General features: G+C 42.5%; 1 long non-coding RNA gene across 1 annotated transcript; it reads left to right on the top strand.

Moving 5' to 3' along the window:
• Positions 1 to 1,738: 1,738 nt before the first annotated feature.
• Positions 1,739 to 3,941, top strand: LOC135319864 (uncharacterized). The gene is made up of 2 exons (XR_010378837.1): positions 1,739 to 2,689; positions 3,584 to 3,941. It is a non-coding gene; the product is annotated as an uncharacterized LOC135319864 (long non-coding RNA).
• Positions 3,942 to 15,044: the final 11,103 nt, after the last annotated feature.

Raw genomic sequence — 15,044 nt, forward strand, 5'->3', positions numbered from 1 at the left:
TGGGGAAGGGGCGGTGCGCCGAGGGGAGCTCGGGCCGAACCACTCTGCCAGGCAGGTGGGGAGCGGAGGTGACGCGCCCCTTCTGTGACTATTTCGCCATATTAAGCACTTCTAACAAGGCGTAAGGGGAAATGCGAATATATAGAGTCGTTCTACCCTTCCATGTTCGATGAGGGAGGAAAAGCGACAAGGACTTGGTGGGACTGCTCCCCTGTGCTGTGACATGGTACCTCCCCTCCGACCGTTGGCCGGGTTCTCTGGCCGCGAGGTCGCGTCCCCCAGCGGCGGCGGCGGGAATCGGCGGGGGTTTTGTCCTCCGGCTCATCCCGAGGGTCTTTCCTGCCGCCCCGCCTTTGGGTGCTCGAGTGACAGGGAGCCAGTGGCCCATAGCCACGTGAAAGTGGCCATCTTGGCTGGTCAGCGGACGTTCCTTCGCACGGCCTTGTGCATCCCCGCCCTGCGCGCTGCTGGCGGCGGGCGATCCTGCGGGGGGCCGTCTAGTTCCTAGCAATTTCTTGGTTAATGGTTCTGTGGGGAAAATGGCCGAGAAGCAGAATAAGGAGCGTTCTGTCATCGATTTCAACGATTGCCGTCCTCTTCTCTCCCCCAGCGCTAAAGTTTCCGAGAGAGGCCCTTACCCTTTGCTGACCCTACGGTGGAGGCCGCACTCGGCCCCTCCAACTCCAGCCTTTTCTCTGCCCGAAAAAGGAGGCTGCTCACAAGGCTGACTTTGCATTTGCTGACTTTCCTATCTTAGAGGGGAAAAAAAGTCGACGTTTAGAGTGTCATTTCAATCTTCTGTTCAAAAGACTGTTGAATATTTTGGAGTGTGTGTGTGGGGGGTGCCTGTGTCGCCCATGTGATTCAGCAGATCTCTTGACAAGGTGCAATGCTCCGTTTCCTGAAGCTTTCACTTTAAAATGTCCACCTGCGTTTGTGCCAGTTTTGCCCATTAAAGGAATTATAGGGAAAGAAGGGAAAAGAACAAAACCAAACTTGGGCCAACGAGGATTTAGTGAGTCGGGAACCGATTTTATGGAGTCCGGGTTTGGAAGGAGCCCACAAGTGGCAGGTGGGCGGTTGACCCTTCCTCCCGCACTGGGGCAGCGAGCTTGGTGCAGGGCTGGTTGGAGGGCGCGGAGAGGGGCGGGGGGTTACAGCCGCGGTGGCCCCAAGCTCAGGAAAACCGGGTTTAATGATGTTATTAGGAAACGGCCTGCTCCTAGGATAGGATGCTCATTATCCCGGGATAATGAATGAGACCCCCTTGGCAGCCGCTTCCAGCTGCTAACTGCTCAGAGAATTAGGTAAATTCAGAAGAACCGTCCTCTCCGCGGCAGGCGGGAGGCGAGGTGGGTTTCCGATGGGCAAACAATAGAAGCATTTGGGCTGTTCTAGGGGGTTTAAACAAAGAACGTAAAGAAAGGGCTTATCTCTGGACTTCATGGCCACATCCATAGTCCCTCAAAGCAGGGAGCAAGAAAAGGCTAAATTACAAAAGAGACAGTATATATGTTATTTTTATTTGTTTCTATTTTTCAAACTAACTTCATGGAAAAAAATAACTGTAAGACTTTCATAATTCCTCGTTTGTCTGTTTCAGAGTATTTCACCTTTTTTTTTAAAAAAAGCAGAATGCCAATTTGTTAACTTACAATGAGTAATAAAATTCCCAACTGGAACAAATTGCATGTGTAGGCTGGTCAGTGCTTTATCTTCCAGCAGAAAAATCTATACAGGAAGCCAGACTATAATTAGAAAGTTATTTGATTAATATGGAGTCAGAACAAGAGGATTAAATTCAATGATTAGGTCATTAAACCCTGTACCCCTATGCTACCAGCTCCACAGAGGGGCTGTTCCTGCCAAGGAGATTAGAATCAGCTGTTCCGGCTTGCTTACCTACTCGTTTTTGTTCTTAGCGTGTAATTTAATGGTTAAGAGTAGAGGTTTTGGAGTCAAGCCTCTGCCACGAATCGTGTTGCGCAAACAGCTTACCCTCTACACCTCAGGGTTCTCAGGCTGTAAAATTGGGATAATAATGGTACGATTACAGAATTGCATCAAGGATGCAACAAAATGATGCAAGTAAAGTCTTTAGCACAGTATATAGCACATAATAGTTAGCTGTAAAAAAAAAATTAATAACCCTTCAGTGGCGGCCAATCCTGTAAGGACCAAGACCCAAATCCCTAGGAACCCTTAAAGGCCTCAGTGTGATTTGGCTGCTACTTCTTCAGCCTCATCTTGTGCCACATTCTTCTTTCTGTCTTCTACTTTGGTTTTCTTTTAACAGTTAAACTGATTGATTGATTACTCTCAAAACAAAGCAGAGCTCATTTTCATTGACTTACATTTTTCACATTGTCCCTTCCTCCCATTTCTGTCAAGCAGACCCAGGATTGGTGCTATGACAGTCCTGGTCTCTGCCCACCGGGAGCTCTAAATGAGGGGAGATGCCTGGCTAATTCCTCCTCATCCTTCCTGCTCCAGCTCAGCTGCCACTTCCTGGATGAAGCCTTCAGCTGCCTCCTTCCGGATGAAATCTTCACCTACACAGATTTCTCACAGGGTCCTGTGTTTTCCTACATGGCACTCAGTGCTGTTTGAAATTACATACAGATCTGGTGATTATATGATGCATGTCTCAACTCCCAGTGAGATCTGTAAGCTCCATGACAATAAGAAGGTGATCTTTTTTGCTCAAGCTTTGTTGCTGAGAGCTTGACACATAGAAGTTACTTAAGATTGAGGAGAGGGAGAGAGAAGAGTGGGAGAAAGGGAAGGAGAAAAAAGGAAAGAGGAGATAAATACAACGGATGGCACAAAGAAGTGGGGAAATGAGGGACCCCTGGGGACCATGTAAAATCAATGAAAAGAGCTACTGCCTTGTTTTAGTCTCAAGCATTATAATTAATAACATAGAGAGCTCTTTACTCGCGAGGAAGCTCATTGCCATCCTGTTCTGAAAGGAATGAGATTTCTGATTCCACACATTAGTGCCCTAAGGTTAAAATACACTAGGAGGAGTTTTTGATTTATTTCATATATAACATGAATGAGATGTGTGGAATGTGAAACGTTGCATAGCACATAGAAAAAAATCTAATCGCTGCCTAAAGGCTGCAGATCTCAACCCAAAGAATGTGGCCATAGTTCCATGAAAGAGGCAAGGTTAGGATTCGATAAACAGGTGTTTGCGACTCAGACAGCGAGTGTGACGACTCCAGGTCTTACCAGTCTGCCAGTCAAGAGAGAGTTCTAGTGAGAGAAGGCATTTGTAGTACAAGAAGCTGTTGATTTGGCAGGAGAGCAGAGGGAGATGACACTCGGAAAAGCAATAGGGAAGGCGTGGAGATGCTGAGACGAGAGCTCCTAGGCTTTCGAGACTACCTTCTATGTGATGACGGGCCAAGAAGAAAGAAGTCTAGGTCAAGTGTTTCCAAAATCGTGCCAGTTCTTTGGGGCCAAAGCTCAGACAGGGCCTCAGAAACAAGCTAGCTCTGGTGGGATCTGAAACAAGTACTGTGTGAATCCTCTCAGTTTTTGGCTTCTTGTAATTTTTGTCTGTTTTTCTCTCCAGATGATCAAATCCTCAACGATCCCAGTAGATAGGGCTGGAAGAGTGCATGGGGTACAATGAAGACGACGCCGAAGGAGATAATAATGTAACGATGACAACGTCTGTAATTTACTGTGACGGGCACTGTTCTAATGTCCGTGCCTCACAACGGTTTTCGTAAGGCGGATACTGTTTCTCTTCCTGTTCTGCACATGAAGGAACTAACGTGTAACGCGTCCAAGTCACACATCAAAACAGGAGTGGAACCGGGACTTGAGCCTGGCTCTGGGTTCTAAAATCATGCTTCTCGTTACAAGTCAAAGGATAGATGCCTCACCCTCCCCAAGGTAATTAACAATAAAATTTGGTTTGTATCTTTCCATACCTTTTTCTATGAACACACGCACACACAGACACACACAGACCCACACTTTACCTGAAACGTGGATTTTCCTCTTAACAATTTTCACGGCCGTTTCTCCAGAACACTATGTAGAGATAGAAATCATTCTATTTTTTTCTCTTTTTAAAAGATTGTAGTAAAAAAAAACCCATAATATTTACCATGTTAACCATTTTAAAGTATACAGGTCAGTGGCATTAAGAATTTTCACATTGTTCTGCAAAATCATTCTTTTTCATAACAGTTAAAGTATACTATAGTGTGGCTCCACCATGCAATTTATTCAGCTGTTGCCTTGCTGGTTGACATTCAAGTTGTTTCTCATTTTTGCTTCCACGGGACTCTGATGAACATCTTTGTACACACACTGTTGTAAAGTGATGGTTTTGTTTTGTTTTGTTTTTTTTTTTGCTTTTTGTATGTGTGTGTGTGTGTAGGGGGGAGGAGGTAGTTAGGTTTATTTATTTATTTTTAGAGGAGGTACTGGGGATGGAACCCAGGACCCTGTGCATGCTAAGCATGTGCTCTACCACTTGAGTTCTACCCTCCCCCCATGAAGTGATGTTTTGATTTTTGTGGAAAAGATGTCTCAAAGTGGGCTTGCTGAGACAAAGGATACGTACATATTTACATGTTAGTAGTAACAGCCAGATTACTTTCCAAATGGCTGTCAAAACTCACATGCATACCAGTGGGGTCTGAGAATATCTAGAAGCCACAAAGGAAAAGATCGATAGGCTTAACTACAGAGAAATGAAAAGTTACCGTACACGTAAAAACCTCAGACAAACAATAGAAGAAAACGTTTACAACACATATGATGGACAAAGGGTTAGTACCAATTGACAGGAAAATGACCAAGAGCCCATGAAAACTAGGAAAAAGAGTGTAAGTGAGTAATTCATCAAAGAGGAGATGGAAACATATGAAAAGCTGCTCAACCTGATTAATAGGGAAATGAATTAATTCATTTGTGTAATGAGTTTTGGGGAAAACCAGACGCGTGGAGGAGGAGAGGGTAGAAGGAAGTAGCTAAGTAACAGGCTGCTCTGTCTCTAGCCCCCTCACCCCTCCATCCCGTTAGTTTGGCCTCTATTGGAGCTTTCTTGATTCCTATGATAGATCATTATGTGGTTTTTGTTTGCTGTTTTGGGGGGGCATTTAACTCAGAAGGAATTAAAACACAACAAAAAGTTGCTCTTAAAATAAAAAGAAGGGAGGGTATAGCTCAAATGGTAGAGCACATGCTCGACATACACAAGGTCCTGGGTTCAATCCCCAGCACCTCCTCTAAAAATAAATAAATAAACAAACCTAATTACTCCCCGACCAATTACTCTAATAAAATTCCTCTCCTAATTATTTACTAATTTATATAAATAAGTTTACTCAGAGTGCTTATACCTATAAAAATGAAAAATAGAATGAGATCAGTAATGAACCCTGTCTCTTTCTAGCAATGGATTTTAAATGAATATATATACACACATGTATGTTTGTATATTTTTCCTTTTTTGATTGATAATTATAAAAAACTATAAATAGTTGTTATTTTGATCACTTGTATACTGATTATTATATTAATAAGTCAAGCCAAAGGAAATTTTGCTAGCTCTTAGAGACTTGTGGTTATAATAAACACTTTCAAATTTATATTTGAATTTATATGCATATCTTGGTACAGAATAGGGGATAGGGTGATCAATAAAAGACTTTCAAGATAAAATATATTACATTAGTATAAAATTCTATTGGGGAAATAGATTGACATTCACAGAGAAAAGGGAATAATGCAAATTTTTGCACTATTAAAGAAGAATTTGTTCATGTATTTAAGATTTTTATTCATTATTATTTTTTGTTCATGTATTTTTAGGATGAATGATTGTGGGTCTTAACTCTCTATGGTATTTAGATTCCATTGGATGTATTTAAGAGTGATGGTTATTATAATTTAAATGCCAATATTTACAATACAATGAAAGTTACAACCTTTCAACCATACTTAATGATGAAAAAATTTAGGTATCTACTTTAAAATGTGCTCGTAGCCTATAATTTTTAAAAGTTATTTTTGGAGTTAAAAAAATGTGAAGAACACCTACCTAGACCCACTTGAAAGGAAAAGATACTCTAAGAATTCAACCTCAAATGGTTAGAAATAGATTTCTCTGAGTTATGCAAAAGTAATTGTAAAAGCAGAAACTTCATGTGAGCTGGGTCCAAGTGGCATGTGAAATATCAAAAATGTGATCGCTCTTCTGTCCAAAATAGTGTGTCGGTGCTACTAATCAGATATTTTACAGGATTTCTCCAACCTTGGCAGCACTGACATTTTGTGCTGGGCAATTCTTTGTTGGAGGGAGCTAGTCTGCACACTGTAGGACCTGGAGCAGCATCCCTGGCCTCCACCCACTGGGTGCAGTAGCATCGCCTCCGCCAAGTTGTAACAACTGCAAATGTGCTCCCCGCGTGTGGCCGTGACTGTATGTATCTGTCTGTGCGGCGCCTCACCTTTACTCTAGGGGTAAGACATTCGGGTGAATGCCACGACCTGCTCTCCTGGCAGGTGGCCCTGGACTTGGACGGGAAGTGGTAGGACAAGTACCTGATCAATAAAATTGCTCAAAACCTGCAAATTCCCTACCTGTGGTCCAGAGTTGCAGGGAAATGCCAGCTCCCTGTGGCTCGATGGTTCATAACCTTTTTTTTTTTTTTGGTCTGAAGAAAGCTGGTGGTCTCTCTCAAAAAATATGGACCATATACACTCACACACGTAATTCTATATATAATTTCTGAAGCTCAACCATATACGACAAGTTAAGAATGCTTTCTAGTACTTCTCATAAATTTAAATTCACATTCCCTAGTACCCTGCAGTCCTGCCTCTAGCAATCTATTCTAAAGAAATATTAGCATTTGATATGTAAATATGTTGTATGTGTTTATATCAGCATTGTTTGTAATAGCAAAAATATGGAAAAAGCTTAAAGGAATACTAGCAGGGAAATTGAAAAAAATCATTGATTAATTACTTGATTAATTCACAATGGAATACTATGTAGCTATTAAAAAGAAGGAGGTAGAATTATATGGACAGATTGAAAGTAGGTCCGTGATATTCTTTGGTATAAAAAAATTTTTGAAACAATATGGGGTACCATCTTCTTTCTGTAAAAATGATTCTGTATGTGTAAGTACAAATATATACATATTAGATTTATATATAATATTTTTGGATTCATAGTATAAATTCTGGGAGTCTAAGCACCAAACTTTACAGCGGCTACTTCTGTGGGATGAGACTTATGCTCTTTCTGTATTTACTCTTGTGTTATTTGAAAGTGTAAAAATTTGCAAGAATTATTTCGGTAAGTTAAAAAAGAAAGATTAATAGCCACAGCCAAAGTGAGTTACTGCTACAGCGTGGAGTGTGGCAGGTAACCGGGCTTCAGGCTCGTGGGCCCCCCAAGGTAGAGTAAGCATTTTCGGTGGCACAGCTCCCGTGGGAAGCTCCCAGATAACCAGATGGCCTGCCTGTGGTGCCAGCGCCACTGCAGAGCCCTCTGTGAAAAGGGCAGCCACCCCCTTGCTCCTTAATTGATTCTTTGAAGTCATTTGTCCCCAGGGAGACCACTGAATTTTTAAATTTCTAAATATGTAAACTTTACAAAGTAGACTCTCTCTTATTCTCTCTCTCTCCCCTCCTCCTTCTTTCTCTCACACACTCACACACAGCCCTCCCCACCCTGGGTACTTCCCACAGTCCCAGCCTAAGTTACAGTATTCTGAGATCCTCTATTTCAGTGATACTGCCCTAGGCATTCCTTTGGATTGAGAACTGAGATTTTTACATGGAGATTGGACTACCTTCATGGTGTCTGGACTCTGGCTGGACCTTTTGAGAACCATCTTGCAGAACTGCCCCATGGGTAGCCTTCCAGGCGTGGCCTGGTGTATCCAGACTCTGCCCTCTCCTTGGACTCTTGCCCATGCCAGGCCCACCGCTGCCACCAATGACGCTGCCGGGCTCTGGCCCTCTCCCCTTGGCCTCCTGCCATGCTTCCATCCTGAAGTTCTTCAGACACACTTGGGAGCAAAAGTGGGGGGATGGGTGTTGAAGACTCTTGTGTAACACTCAGCTTTTGCTCTTGTTCTAAGCAACCAAATCCCCAGAGACAATTTCCAATGGTAAGTGGACCCCATGTAGGTTTTCCTGTTGGGAACCAAACAGTGAATACAGATATTCCTTCCTCTTTACAGTTCTTTTTAAGCTTATTTAAAATAGATATATATAGATAGATAGGTAATAAAGCACATTAAAGAAATTTTGGAGGAATAGGATTGAAAGGCCAGAAATAAACCTAAACACCTATGGTCAACTGATTTTTAACAAAGGTGCTGAGACTATTCAATGGGAGAAAGAATAGTCCTTTCAACAAATGGTGCTGGACAATTGGACAGCTACATGCAAAAGAATGAAAATGGGCTCCTATCTGACACCATGTACAAAAATTAACTCAAAATACATCAAAGGTCTATATGTAAGAGCTAAAACTACACAACTCCTCAAAGAAAACATAGGAGTCAATCTTTGTGGTCTTGGGCTAAACAATGGTTTCTTAGCTATGGCACCAAAAACACAAGCAACCAAAGTAAAAATAGATAAATCAGACTTCATCAAAATTAAAAACTTTTCTGCATTAAAGGAGGCTATCAACAAAGTGAAAAGACAGTCCACAGAGTGGGAGAAAATAATTACAAATCAAATATCTGACAAGGGTCTTGTATCCAGGATATGTAAAGAACTCTTACAACTCAACAATAAAAAGACAAGAAATCTAATTTTTAAGTGAGTGAAGGATTTGAATAGGCATTTCTCCAAAGAAGATCATAAATATCCAATAAGCATATGAAAAGCTGGTCAACTTCATTAGTCATTAGAGAAATGCAAATCAAAACAGTGGGATACCACTTTATGCCCACTAGCTTGGCCATAATAAAAGAGACGGATAATAACAAGTGTTGACAAGGATGTGGAGAAATTGGAACACTCACATATTGCTGGTGAAAATGTAAAATGATGCAGCTGCTATGGAAAACAGTTTGGTAGTTTCACAAAAAGTTAAACATACAGTGACAATGTGACCCAGCAACTCCACTCCTAGGTATATACCCAAGAAAGTTGAAACATATGTTCACACAAAAACATGTACATAAATGTTCATAGCAGTTTTTTTGTAATAGCCAAAAGGTATAAACAAACCAAATGTCTATCCATAATAAACAAAATGTGGTATATCCATACAATGAAATATTATTTGGCCATAAGAAGGAGTGAAATACTGACACTTGCTACAACATGGACAAATATTGAAAATATTTTATTAAGTGAAAGAAGCCAGTCACGAAGGACCACATATTATGATTCTATTTGTATGAAATGTTTAGAATAGGCAAATCTATTTGAGAGTCAAAAAGTAGATTAATGGTGGCCAGGGGCTGAGAAGAAAAAAAAATGGAGGGTGATTGCTAATAGATAACAGAGTTTCTTTTTGGGGTGATGGTTGCACAAGACATAGTAAGTCGTCAGCTGTTTGGGCCAAGCATTAGTGGACAGAAAGCTCCAGAAGTAGACCCTTACTTAAACTTTCAGGGACCACTCAAACTTCTTTGATTGGTTGAGGCTCCTACTTGGACAAAGGTGAAATTCATAAAGTTCTATCAATCTATTAACTTTCCTGGGAGCCTAGGCAGTGGTTCACACACCCAGACTCATAAACTAACCACCAAACAGGCAGAGGATATGAACAATCTATAAGAAACACAAATAGCTAATAGACATGTAATAGACATGTATTCAACCTCATTAATAGTTAAAGAAATGCGTTGCAAAACAATGAGATTCCATTTGTCATCCGTCAGGTTGGCAAAAAAAGTTTGGAAATGTCCAGCGTTCACAAGATTATGGGGAAATAGGCACTCTCATGCACTGTTTCTGGGAGTGTAAACAAATTTGTCTCTTCTGGAGGGCAATTTAGCAATGTCTGTCAACATTCTGAATGCCTGTTCTCAGTGACTTAGCAATTCTACTGCTAGAAATTTGCCCTAGGGATATCCTGGCAACATTATGCCAAAATCATGTAAAGGATGTTTACTGCAACATTGTTGGCAATAACAAAAAACTGGAAAGCACCAGACATCCATCAGCAGGCAACCAGTTAAATACATCCACATAATGGAAAAGTTTCCAATCATTAAAACATGAGGTAGAACTATATGTACTGACATGGAAAGATCTTCTAAATTTATCTCGTTAAAAACAAAAACAAAAACAAAAACAAACAAACAAACAAACAAACAAACAAACCAGTGTGCATAGCACTATGATCTCATTTGTGTTAAATTAAAAAAAATAGATATACAGGTATATGCAGACTTTTTTTCCAGGAAGGGTAATAAGAAGTGGAGGTAACTTTTGGAGAGTGGCACTGGGAGTTGGAGGAAGGAAAAGATAACTTTTGCCATTTGTTTGATGCTTTTCTATACTTTTTGATTTTTTTAATACCATGTGAATGTAAGACTTTTAAAAAATAAGTATTTTAAAAACAGGCAAGGAATGTGAAATGATAAAGAAATAGAAGAGCGATCTCTTAGACAGGAGTTTATCGTTTGTCCTGACACAGGGCAGTCTTGTTTTAGCTACGTTAATAAAAGCATTGTGACTGATCATTTGGGTTTTAGGAAGACCACCAGGGCAGCAGGCTGGAGGATGGAGGAGAGATGTGAGACTAGGGTCAGAAGGTTTTTGCAACAGAGTGGGGCTTAAATTGAGAAGGGGATGGTGGGGATGGAGAGACTGCCCCACAGGGAAGAGCTATTAAAAAGGGAAGCTGACAGCCTTGAAGCCTAATTGGACAAGGAGGATGAGGGGGCCCAGGCATCCGCCTTGGACAGCTGAGTGGATGATGCTGCTGCCCAAGGAGACACTCAGAAGGAACGAGAGGGTTAGAGACTGGGAAGAGGGTGGGGAAGAAAGGAGTGAGTTTAATTTTGGACATGTTGATTTGAGGAACGTGTTGAACTTGATCTCGTTGAGTAGACACGTGGGTTTGGAGCTCAGATAATTCAAGCTGGAGATGGAACATCAGCTCGGGGAGGGGTAGTTGAAACTAAGTATAAGGACCTTGTGTAGACTGAAACAAAGGCCAGGTTCAAGGTGGGACTCTAGAGACCAGGTGTCCTGAAATGTCGGACAGAGAAAAGGTACCCAAGTGAGGCTGAGGAGTGATCAGAGCAGTGCGAGGAAAACAGGAGGGAGGGGGTCACAGACAACTGACTGTTCTCTGCTCCTGGCTGGACAGTGTTGCTGATTCCTTAAGCTACTCCTTCTCCAGTGCCAATTGCCTTGCTTCTGCCACATCTGCCCAGAAAAATCCCAACCCTGCATTTTCCTGTTTATGTTCCTGAAAAGGCCCCCCACTAATGAGAATGGCCTCGTTGCAAGTTCACGGCTTGTAGCTCTGCTGGGCTCTCCCAGGGGCCCCCATTGATTTAGTTTTACTTATCTTTGGTTGGATCTGGCTCTCGTTCTCCAGTTATTCTAAATTATGACCGTGTTCGCTTCTCACATCTCATTTCCACTTTCATCTTGGTGACCTGTCTTGCCTTCCTCCTTCAGGAAACAAATGAGGCCCTCAGGGGTGAGTACCTCTAACATCTCAGCTGTCTCTTTATAAGTGTATCTAAAACAAGATTTACCTTCTTTCCCTAGTATTCAATTCAGCCCCTATTGAGTTGCAGAATCCCTCCCGAGGCCTCCCTGACCCTGTTCCATCCCTGAGCCGTGGCTCCTTGCTCCTTCTGTCTGTGTGGCTGTAACACGTTGTATATTTCTCTATCATGACATTTACTTTGCTGCACTTGTTATCTCACTGTCTGTCTCCTCCAATTAACTTGATCCAATGCATGATATTTCCCCCCTGAACATCTTATAGATATATAACATCCAAGAAAAAAATGCACAATGCAAACTACTATATATAAAATAGATAAGCAACAAGGTCCTATAGTATAGCACAGGGAACTATATCCAGTATCTTATAATAACCTATAATGAAAGAGAATATGAAAAAGAAGTTGTGTGTGTGTATATATATATATGTATGTGTGTAAATATATATATGTATATATGACTGAATCACTATGCTGTACACCAGAACTAACACAACATGTAAATCAACTATACTTCATTTAAAAAGTGCACATATTCTAAATGTATATAGCTCACAGGATTTTCACACAACTGAACATAAGTCATGCAGTCAGCACCCAGATGAGGAAGCCAAGCGTTAGAACACCCAGAACACTCCTTGTGCTCTGTTACCCTCCCCATCTCCCTCCCCAGGGGAAGCACTATCCAGTCTTTCAACAGCATGGATTTGCTTTGGCTGTTTTTGTAAATTTTTGTAAAAGACCAAAAAGTAGTATGTACTTATACACTCTTTTATGTCTGTTTTTTTTTTAATCATCGTATCTCTGAGAGTCATGCACATTGTTGCCTATAGTCATAGATAGTTCATTTCCATTGCCATATGATATTCTATTGTGTGAATAGACCACGATTTATTGATCCATTCAAGTATGTTGATAAGTAGCCTCCTTTGGGGCAATTGCAAATAGCAGGCACTGTGTTTCATTAATCTTCGAATCTCCAGCATTTCACGCACGCTTAGCATAATGGTTTGTGTATGATCAGGTAAGACAACTCAAGAAGTACGTTTCCACTGTATTCTTGGGTGGTCAGACAATACCTGAGCTATTCGAATCAAGCCTGGGTGCCATGTTTAAAATGTTCTAAAGGGCCTTTGATAAGCTGAGTTGTCTATTGAGGGCAACCATAGTGGTATGTCTAGAAGCCATGTAGTGTTAGGTCTGCTGGAAGGCAATGAAGATGTTTATCACGGAAAAGCAAACGAAGAGGATCAGACATGGACCAGGATGCTTTCCAAGACAGCACTGGGCCAGTGGCTAAATATTTGGGGCAGAAGGGAGCTTTCTGCTCAGTAATAGTCATGATACTGGCTCAGGTTCAGAGAGTACTTACCACCCCCCAGGCCCTGTGGGGGATGTGCTGCAGGCTTGTCATCCATTAGTTCAGTACAAGAATGACTTTTTATGATTATTGTTATTATTATTATTTCAGGTTTTTTAGGGGGGTAATTAGGTTTATTTATTTATTTATTTATTTACTAGAGGTACTGGGGATTGAACCCAGGACCTCGTGCATGTTGAGCATGCGCTCTACCACTTGAGCTATACCCTCCCCCCAAGAATGACTTTTTAAATAATGAGAGGAGCATCAGCTGCCTGGTGAGACCGTGGTCACTTCGTGACTGCAGACACTTGTGATCATGAGCCCTGGGCAGTTATATTTATAGGCTCATGGTTTGTTTGAAAAGCCCTCCTCTGACTTGGCTCCCTGCCTTGCTCCCCTCCTTCTTTCTAGAACGGCCTCCTTCCTGGAGAGTAGCCTCCTGCAGCACCTCCCTGGGGCCCTTCAAGGCAAGCAAATCACTCAGTGTTTCTGTCAGGAGCTTCCTGCCACGCCAAGCCCACCTGTCCTGGCCAGGACCCTCTCCCCTCCACCCCAGGAAGTCTCTCCTTCCAGTGATTCAAACCTTTTACCTGCATGGCTGCTAACTCTGGCTAGAGCTGAGGCCCCAGCAGGCCTGATCCTTCTGGCAGCCAAGGGTCATTCTGAGTTATCCTGAAGTTTGTTTGAGACAAAAAGAGTCAGGTAGGCGCAATGAGATTTAGAAAGTACCCGAAAAAACCAAAACCAAACCAAAAAAGCTGCAGAAACCCTTTTTCTAGATGCATTCACCCAATTTAGGCCTCAAAGAAGAAAAGCCCAGACAAATAAATCGGGGTGGCCGAATGCAAAAGGTGTTTGTCAGGAGAAGTGAAATGCTGTCGTCCTTGCAGCATAAGCTGTGTAGCTGGCCCGGGGACAAGGTGCTTTATCTCACTGTTGGCGCCTGAGGTCAAGGCCTGGCAGTTACAGAATCACCAAAAAGACAGTGCCTGAGTTAGACAAGCAGGCGTTGTGACGTGTGACATCCCCACCCATCTCTGCCCTCCCTCTTGCTTTCTCTGCTCCATTCCCTGCCCCAGCACTCTACTCTCTCCTCACTCCTGTTTCTTCTGAGCGATTTTATCTTTTTTCCGGAAGGGGACTAGCAGGAGGTGAAGATTTAGGAAGCTGGACAACATACAGGCAGATCCCAGAAGCCTCACTCTCCCCCAGGCCCACAACCATAATTCATGTCTTGTATTTCTTCTCTTCTGCCAGACAAAGCCAAACACACACTAACAGTGTTAACACGATAAATATCAGCAGTCCTGACCTTTCTCTCCGGGTCCTGGAGTCACCCTGACTCCCAGGCCCTGACTTGCTTGTGCTTAAAGTGGATTAGCACTTAACCAGAGGCTGCAGGGCCCCGCGCTTGAGCTTGATGGGAATCAAAATAGAGATTACCTTATTTGACTTAAAAAAAAATTTCCACTTGAAGGATAGAATCCCCCAGAGAAATACACTGGGGCTTACACATATACAATTTTAAATTGGATTTTAAAAATAGTTTGCCAGCTGTTTGCTAGGTCATGCCTTAGGTCCCGTCCTGGATTGATGTTGGGTCCATTTGGGAAATGAGGCCAAGAGGGGGACAGAGAGGCTGCCAAGGCAGCAGGATCCTGGATGCTTGGAGACGTTCCCAGGAGCCCTGGCGGTTGTTGCCATGGGCCTTTAGAAACCCTGGGAGCCCTGGCACCAAGGTCTATGTCTCGCCCAGAGAAACTGATGGAGCACAAACCGCCTCCCTCAGACCTCACCTCATCCCTGCACGGCTTCTGCTAGGCCAAGATCTGAAAAAAAGATGAAAGAGGACTGTTCTCAGCTGGAAGGGTCTTTCACACTTTTTTGTGGCTAACTACTTATTTTAGTTCCTTGTATCACCATCAAGCAATACACACCCAGGCCCTGCCCGGAACTCCCATCCCCCCGCCTCTGTTCCTGCC

The sequence above is a fragment of the Camelus dromedarius genome, chromosome 33 (genome assembly GCF_036321535.1).
Source record: "Camelus dromedarius isolate mCamDro1 chromosome 33, mCamDro1.pat, whole genome shotgun sequence".
Taxonomy (NCBI): Eukaryota; Metazoa; Chordata; class Mammalia; order Artiodactyla; family Camelidae; genus Camelus; species Camelus dromedarius.